Source organism: Bombus bifarius, unplaced genomic scaffold (assembly GCF_011952205.1).
Source record: "Bombus bifarius isolate JDL3187 unplaced genomic scaffold, Bbif_JDL3187 scf7180000009200, whole genome shotgun sequence".
Lineage (NCBI taxonomy): Eukaryota > Metazoa > Arthropoda > Insecta > Hymenoptera > Apidae > Bombus > Bombus bifarius.
This window is the reverse complement of record NW_022884965.1, coordinates 4886379-4896326: the sequence shown is the minus strand read 5'-3', so window position 1 is coordinate 4896326 and position 9948 is coordinate 4886379.

Sequence of the window (9948 nt, the reverse complement as noted above, 5' to 3'; positions counted from 1 at the left end):
TGATTTTCCTTGTTTTTTTTTCTCTCTGCCTGTTGGTAGTCAAACTCTTACGCTCGATTGATCCGTTCGATTCTCTGCTCAATGCGTATATGGTTTAGTTTGCAATTGGGCGATGAGATTGATTGGATTGCTGATTCGTTAAAACTTTGTTCGTGCGTTCGTTTGCATTGCTTTGAATCAGATGAGAATTTTTATGACGTAATTTTCTTATCCTTCCTTTTTATTTTTGTCAGGATTGTATCATACTGCGTAACTGAGAGATGTTCTGGGGAATATTTGTGTGACGCTTATGAATAATTTTTATGTTAAGGTATGTACAATAACGTGTGATAGAAAATAGTCGAGTTATAGAGGGAGAATTGTAAACTTTAATTAAAGGCTCGCGATAAGTTCCACAATTCAAAATAGCATGAGGAAATCCCCCAAAATATGTCTATCGCAATTGGAGTGTTAGACGAAGAGAAGATTGTTAATCGTAAAAGACTTTCTAAATAAAGTTTCTAACATTCCATTGGAATTTCCGGTTAACGCTTCTCATAGTCTTTACCGATGATCACAACGGTGCCGGATAATGTCGACGACATCGTTGGTGGCCAGCATCGCACTAACGTTCCTCTGCGCCGACTGTTTTGCAAAAATTAGGTCAGACGTGCTAGCTCCGCCGCTCAAGCCCCAATATACAACTAGCGTTCAAAACTATCCGAACATTTGCTTATATCTCAGAGAACGTAATTTAATCGCGAAATTACTGGTAAAGAAATGTCCAACGAAGAAATGTCCAAATTTACACCAGGACAATTTATTCCTGGTTAAAGGGATCTTCAATTATGTTTTAAGTTAATTTGCGAATGCTGAAATTTTTTATTTAATGGGGAATAATTTACCAAACTACGGATGAAAGAATTTAACGATATTTTCTAAATTGACTGTTTAAAAGTTGAAATCCTCTAGATAAGCAGAGGTAATAAAACAAATTAGAAATTTGTAAATTTATGATGACAGAAGTGTAGTCTCTATGGCCAGTTAATTAACGTAGTCGAGCAAATTAAAACCAAAAAGATATTACATCTATTAAACTCCTCGTTATTTCTAGGAAACTAGGAAAAATACTACAGTTAAGGAATAAAAATGAAGAAAAGTCATACACAAATACCTGTTATACACAATTACCATATATTTCTTCCGAAAAGTTTCTAGTCCAAAATTTGCTTTTCATAATTATGCTACTCTCGTAATGAACAACCTCCACGTTCTCTTAACTCAACACGCACTCAGAAAACTGACTAGATACTTATAAGTGGTAGTGTACATAAACATTGGCACGTGCAGAGTTTTTGCCTCTGTTGCACGTTTTAGCGGCGCAACACGCGCCGTTTGTTTAAAGAATCGCTGCCGTGCAGATATCTATGTTTAATTTAGAGCTGTCTGGCCTGTCGAGGACCGTGACGTTGCCCAACGTCATCGAGCATCCTGTTACCCTGTTTCACGCACCACTTCCGCTCTGCACGAGACAAATATCCCGTGTCTGCGACTATAACGCGCTTACCATGTCCTGGTCGTCGCTGCTGCTCTTCATGAGAAACGGAGAAACAGACGGTGACATCTCGCTTTATGGCTTGGAAGGTTTATGACTTTTAAGGGAACAGTTTTTTTTTTTTTTTTTTTTTTTTTTAGGATTAATCGAATCGTCGAACTTTCGTGGACAGTACTAGAAATTGGTTGGATACTCTGGATATTCAAGTGATATTCAAGAATCAGGAAGAATTAAATTTAATAACGCGAGAGCCATTTTCCTGCTCAATCTCGCTAACATTTGTCTCCCGTTTTATTCTTATTTTTATAACAATAATAAAATGCTGCGAAATGTTGATGAAATAGGATCAACTAAAATGAAACAAAATAAATCTCCGTCAGTTACGCTTTCACGCATCATTTTTTACGAACGTGTAATAAAGAAACTGAGAATAATAAACATCGAATGGAGAGTTTATTATAAAATTAATTCAACGCGTTGATTAATGCGTTGATATCGTATTAATCATATAATTAATTCGAATCTTCATTAGTTAAGTTCAGATCAGATTAAGGTTGAATCAAATATTAAAGATGATATTTATATCGAAGTAATATTTATTGAAAAATAGAGATGCTCGTTGTATTTATAACAATTCATATAAAGTGGTATAAGTTAAATTATCAAATCAATTTTGTGTTAGAAGAATCGTGTATTAATGCACTAAAATAAGCATCAAGGTGGATTAGATTATGTGCTCGTTGTCGTTACGATTCGAGAGCGTTGTCGACGGTAAAGTGCGAGCACTCGCGAGCCGGAAATATCTGAATGAGGGCGATAAACCGCGTTACGCGAGAAGAAAAGGAAACGAATGGCTCTGGTTAACCACGCTGGCACCTGACAACGACTGTCGTAATCCGTGGACAACTGGAGAGGTAGCAAAACAACGTCATGGAGATGGATAACGTGGAGATGGATGATTTTGTGTCAGATAATCGAAAATTTCGTTGGGGAATGGATAGAGGATGTAAAAAAGTGGCGTAAATAAACGCGTGGAAGGTGCAGACAGAAATAAAATGAAACGAACTGTGAAATAAAATATAAAAAAGATATATTTTAAGAAAAGGATGTGGCGTGTTTCTGCATTAATTTAATTGAAAATTATAGAGTTAGTAATTAGTTATGAAAATTAGATACGACACAGTCGACATTTTTGCGAAATATTCGCAAAGTTAAAAAAAGTACAAACTCAATGCGCAAGTTGTATAAAAATATCTTATTTTATTTCGAAATTGTTGATTCATCTAAAACGCTGAAATGATAGTTTTGTTTTATACCAAATGTAACTGTCCTGTCGTTTTTTATTTTGTTGTTCTAGAAAAGAGGGAGAGGAAAAAAGGAAAAAAGAATATTTATGATCTTGTATACAGTGAAAAAAAAAACTTTTATCTGAAATTTTTGAAAACACATATGCCAGTTCTGATGGATGTATGACGGATTTTCATGTAAGTGAAAAAGAGATAGTTTGAAATGTCAACGAACAAGTGTATATGAGATACATATGTATAGATATAGAGATAGATATAGATGAATTTGCTTATTGATCTTTTTTGTGATACAATGGAGAATGAAATAATAGAAGTTGGGAATTTATGAAACCCGATACACAATTCAATTTTCTAATAACGTCATTGCTCTTGGGCTGCAGGCTTCCATGAAAATTCCACGTGAACCTTTTGTCTGGGACGCTGGGAATTCCCCGATTGCGCAGGTCTCTAACATCTCAGTGCCGTAACAAGAATATCTCAGCTTTAATCAAATTTTCTTATACAATTCGCAATTAATTCATTCATTTTCCTTTGCTTCAAATCAAATTTTTTTCATACAACTTTTAATTAACCAAATTTCATTCGATGTGCAATATTAATTAATTGGTTTTCCTTAAATTTAGCCAAATGTTTCCATACAATTTTTAATTAATTCAATTTTACTTAATCCAGCTAATATCAACTTTCTACTTATCCAACAAATTTTATTCAAATGATTTCGATAGTTAGTATCACTGTCTGGTCTCTCTGAAAATGTTTAATTTCGCCATAGCGCAGAATGCAGAGAAACGTGTTGTAATTTAATTGAAATTTTAATGGAAGGATGAATTGTAAGCATAACAACATTTTTGGAACTCATTAAAAGTTTTCGTTTTTGTTCCGCTCTTTTGTTTTCATGATGAAGATAAACCAATCTTCTGGGGTTGAAACGGGGTTATCTGGAAGTTCAAAATTTTGCTAATGATTCAGAATCAATTACGAAAATACCAAACGCCTGACGAGGAACTTCGATGTACACGTTTCTAAAACAGTTCGAATTTTCTGATGATGAGGAGGTTACTGGCAAAATCATACAAAATTCACCATTTAATTCTCCCCCTGAACACGGTTCGTTTATTAATTACCAAGGTCTAAAATCGATAGTGAGCCAAGGTAATTAATCCGTTTTGCTCGATCTAATTAATAGAGCAACATCGTATTCGATTCGTTTAACGAAACCACGTTTGCATAATTAAACAGGAAGTAGAAAAGGAGGAAGTACAATTTTCTCCCTCTACACATTTGTTTATATAATTTAAGAATGTAAATATGTCATTGGTTCAGAAGAACATTTATATTTCACCTGTAAATAAACTTTTAAAATATACAAATAAATTAGCAAGAAAAGTCATCAAATACCAAAGACATTATGCTATTGATCGTAATAATAAAAGAAATAAAAGAAGCTTGAGTAGATTCTAAAATTAAAACGTAGAAGAGAAATTAAAATGCTTAAAAAAATCATTTTAAATATTAATTAAACAATCGACTAGACGCAGCAAACGCGTCAATATCAACGAACATGTGAACCCATGATCTGTGATTTGTTCATCGGACCACTATCATGTTGGTAAGACACGTTTCAATTGTGTGTTACGTTATATAAGGAAAAGACCGTCCTTCGAGGTAGTTCTCGATTAGATGAGACGGAAATATACGCGTGTGCCTAGCAAATTGTGTCAATCTTTACGGCAGATAGCCGTGCTATCATTTCGTACGTCATACAAGTGGGTAATGGACTACCGGTTGGCCATTACGTCTGTCGTTTCTACTTAAGGCGACACGCCGGTCACGTGACGTGAGTTATGGGACACGCGAGCGAACTGCACGTGAGTAGTTCGCGTGTTCACCGCTAGTCGATGGGGAAAAACATGATTGAGACAAATGACGCCTCCGAGGACATGCGTGAAGCCATTTTGTCTGTGGACCAAATTTAAGAGCATAGACTTTGATTTTCCGACTACACTGCTTTACGATATTGTAGAAGCGTTATGTAGTTCTTTTTCACTATAAAAACTGTAGTCTATAACAGTGGTAAGTTGGTTAAGTCAATATTATATTAAGATTTGAGATGCTGTGGATTGCAGAACTTTCGATAAGCATAATATGGAACAGCTTGTGGCCTTCTTCTTGTTCCTAGATCACCTTTCAGGGTTAGAAATTGGACGTTGTGTGTTGTACAATTTTGAGAAATTTGACGTTAGAACTTTTTCCTTTTTTTAGAAAATTCATAGATCGATTAGAGTCGAGGATCGAACGTTATGGATAATAGGTGCAAAAATTTGTCAAAGATCGCGATATTTACGAATACTTGTCTCCATTTTTAAACAACGTAGCTCTAGTATTCTTCCACTGAGCCCCTCGATTTTCTTATCTAGTCTTTTAAATACTTTCACCCCAGACCAAATTATAGGAGAAAGAAGAAAGAGAGAAACAGAAGAGAGGGGGAAAAGGATAAGGGAATCCAAGTATAATATACACTACAGAAACATAGCCAAAGAGAAATTACCAAAGTACTTGGAAGGGAGGATGAAGTGGAAGGACAGAAGAGTACTGGCAAGATTCAAATGCGGAAACGAGATCAAAGCAAGGGAATACTGGAAAGAAGAGGGGGGAAAAGTTGCAGACTATGCAGAAGGAAAGAAGAAGACCTAAGACATGTAATAGAAGAATATGAAATAACGGGAGGACCAAAAGACACGGGAAAAACGCTAAACGAGACTGGAGGAGGTTCAGCTGAACTGAAAGCAATAATAGAGAAGAGAAGGGCAAACGACAAGAAGGAGGCACAACAAGGAGGCTAAAGACCGAAGTTGCAATAGTTTTTAGTCGTTAGTTGATAATTTATAGGTCCTAATGCTTAGTTTTTAGAGGTAGAATAAGCAAGGTAGTGCAATAAAATAGAGTGCAAAAGAGGGCAGGTAGACATATACGAAGAAAATTAGATGTAAGAGATGTAAAACCGAAAGTTCGACCAAAGCCGAAAGACACGGACTAAACAATAATAAATAAATAATAAAATAAATACTTTCACCCTATAAAACATTTCGTTTCGTAGAAAATATATCGTTCAGAAAATATTTCACGTATTTACTCGAATTTGTTTACATAAGTTTAACGCAGAATTCGCAATTGTCGATAAATTGGCTCCGACCAATTGTTCTTTTTCAAAAGCAACAGAGATACTATATTTTCCGCTGGTGCGAATGAATCGAGTGTCACTGTTGCGAAGTAATGATCACAGGAAGAATCGACGAGAATAAACAAGTACACAAACGCTCCATGAAAAATCATCGTTTCTGCACGAGGGCGCGCTTCGGGACACACTTTGAAGTCTAGACAAGTGGAGGTGCGAGGGGAGTGGATGAAAGCTCGGTAAATAGCAATTAAAAAGCTGGCTGGGACGCTTCATTACGCATTCCTCATCGAGACACCTCTTCTATCGCATAAACGATTGCTTGTTTCTTTTGGAGAATAAATTTTTATATTTTGTATAGTTTTATATTTTACAATTTTATATTTTTTCCGATTCTTCTTTTCCATTTGTTACGCAATATTTTTTAAGTCCTATGTAATACCTTTCTATCGCGTAATTAAGAACTTACCGTGCTATACTATATTTTCTATGTTTTTTATTCTTCCGGTGTAATATGTTTTTATATTTCTCATAAAATATGCTTCTCACATGTGCAATATTTTTTATACTCGTTCCATTTTACAGTATTTTCTTTATTTCGTGGAGAACGTTTTTTTTATATCCTTTGTATCTTTTCGTATTTTTTGTTGAGCATTTTTTACGTTTTATATATTTTTTATGTAACGTTGGTTACACGCTGGATTTTTTCAAAGAACATGTTTCACACTTCTCACGTTCATTTTAGAATTTGTACATGACATTAGGATAATATTTGATTTTTATTTCAGAATTTTTGTCTCAGAGTAATAGAATTTTAGAAGGTTCTCCGATCTTTTCTTTTTTTCTAATCTTCTACGCGTTATCCGTTTCCTTAATTCGCGAATTGCTACATAATTTTGAGTAATTGAACTGTCCTTAATTTATTTTCCTTTTTTCCCCCTTTAACTTCGCACGTGTTGTCCATTCAGGAATAGCATCGACCGACGTTCCATCTGCGACTCGGCCGTCAGGCCGATGATCAACAGTAAATAAAAGCGAAAATAGCAAGTGCAGAAATTCTGCAGCCTGTCAAGGAGAACTCATACACTGAATCCAAGTGTAACCAACGAGTATGCAGCGAGAATCGCAAGCAAGTACACATATTGAAGTGACGAAACTTTCTCAAAGACTCTTACACATACGTTGCGTCAATTGAAAATTGAATGGAAAGATATAAAATATACAGGGTGGTTGGTAACTGGTGGTACAAGCGGAAAGGGGGTGATTCTACGCGAAAAAAGAAGTCGAAAATATAGAATACAAATTTTTCGTTCGAGGCTTTGTTTTCGAGAAAATCGACTTTGAATTTGGGCTCGGTACGCGTGCACTTTATCGCGTCTCGTTATAACGGATCTCACTGTAGATCGTTGTCTCGATGGAAAAATTTAAAAAAGAAAAAAAAAATTTTTATTCTATATTTTCGACTTCTTTTTTCGCGTAGAATCACCCCCTTTCCGCTTGTGCCACCAGTTACCAACCACCCTGTATAAGGATGCGATAAAATGTCAGTCAATATCATACGAATCTCAATTTTCTGAGGTGTGCACGCATCTTTGATACTCACTGTACACGTGTGTGTATTGTCGCGTGTTTCTCTTGTAAATTCTCGCAAAAGACTGAATCGTTATAGAAGGCTTTTTCGAGAGAAAACTGGTGGAAAGCCGTTGGCGACGTAATTTCATAGTAAATTCGAGACTGTTTGTGGAAGAATAACTGTACGACTATTTCACGTGAGAATCGTGGAAAAATACGAACAGAGAAATTTTACTCCCTTTCCATTGATTATTTCTTTATTCTTACGTGACTGATCCCTTTTGTTAGAAAAGTTTAAAATTTATTTTTTCCTTTCGTAACGAATGATCCGCCCTTCGTTCGGTTATTCGTAAGCAAATGTAATGATAAATTTAAAGTCTAATTTTCTTAATGTATTTCGAATATATCGATTCAAATGTCTTGCGTTTGTTGGAAAGAAAATTCCTTGTGAGTGTAATTGCTAGCGATAGTTTAAACAATAGAGAATTAGTGTATTCATTTCACGGTGAAATGAATTAAATCGATGTCAGTCACGAATGACTATACGCATCGACTATCGGATTATTGGAAATTCTCAAGCTGTAATTGAATCCACCCTGTATGCGAACTAAACGAACGAGAGAGTGAGATTGATGATTAGTTTGCTTCTTATTGAGAACACGTGCTTGACTGATGCATTAATTGATGCACTATCGTTGCCATCCTATCTCGTTTTAGACGTTATTTATTCAACGAGTTACAATATATTCGCGTAATTGTGTTTAGCTGCTCCTTTGAAACGAGATTCTTCAAACTTTAACAAACTTCACCCAACATTCGCACTTTATCATGCTGATGATAATTACTTCTACATTGTCCCGGATAAATATATTTTCACTCGATAAAATTACGATATTTTGTCATATTTTACAGCTTTCCTTGTCACATATGATTAATATTTTGTACAGTAAAATAATTTTGTAAAGTGTTATACTCACGATGATATTTGGAGTTTTTTAAAAGGATAAGAGCTTGATAAGCATTCGGATACGAGATACCCCATATAGCTCCACTTAAAACTATTTCGATTTGTAATTCGGTTCCCATAAGGTCCATGGTGTACTGGAAATACCAGTTGGTGGTCAAACTGTATTCGACCTAGTAATTCTTCGTTAAATTACGTGTAATTCGAGATAACAGAATAAAATTCTATGTAAATGTCCGATAATGGGAAATTACCTAAATTCTTTAAAAAAAACAGCGGTTACTTGAAAGCGTATAATTTGAAATAACAGTACGAAATTCTATAGAAATTTCTACTAACTAAAAATCCTAAAAATTATTTAAAAAGGTAAGTAACGTAATTTGACGGAACTATAATAACGGAACAACATAGATTCCATATTAAAAGATTATGATCATGTTATATTTATTTATGTCGTATTGTATTCATTTAAAAAAAATTCTGGCTAAATTAAAATAAATCGATGAAACGGTAAATTAAACCATTAACGTGGAAATTGCCGAGCTTTCTCCCCATTATTTTACGATGAGGTTCATCTCGGTGACCGTTGGACGTACGACCGTATGGAGCTATATTCAAACATGGATGAATATCGCAATAATGTTTGCAAATTGCCGCAATAGCACGCAATCGATTCGAGACGTCGGTGCGTTCAAGTGTGATAAAACAAGGTTGGCGTCGACACAGGGAATGTGGACGCAGAGAACGCGAAGCAATTACCGACAACAGCACGTTAAACATTTATTTTATATCGGACGATTACAAATTCACGTAATGGCAGATTGATTTTCTGCGAAGAAAGAAACGAACGATCATTACGCAACAAGAGGCTAGTTAAAATGTTACCGTGTCGTTATTACAATACGCGAAGTATAAAGTTGAATAAATCGTATTGTTAGCGAGGAAAATTTCGCTTCGATCTGAATAACGGAAATAAAACCATTCGCGTGTTCTCGATAGCCTTAACAATTTCGAGATATTCTGTTAGGCATGCATAGGTATTGAAATTCAACGTGATTTCCTTTGTTCTCTATGTTTAAATCACAGCTATTGTAGTTTCTCAACTCTTTGTTCGTTTTAGTTGACAAAATAAATTGCTGAACAATTTGTGAAAATATTATTTTTTTGATTTTTCTTCCATTTATGTAATGATGATATATCTGTTTTGAAAGCTCTCGGAACTTGTAACTTTGACTAAGAACTAAGTCGTTAAATAATTTTAGACTTTTGGAATTTAACTTTAACTCAAGTAATGAAGGTCTAAAAAATATCCATTGGATATGTAAAATTTGAAAATTTTGAAATACATGTTTGAATAAATGAATATTCTAATTTAAAGGGGCCATGTGATAAAATG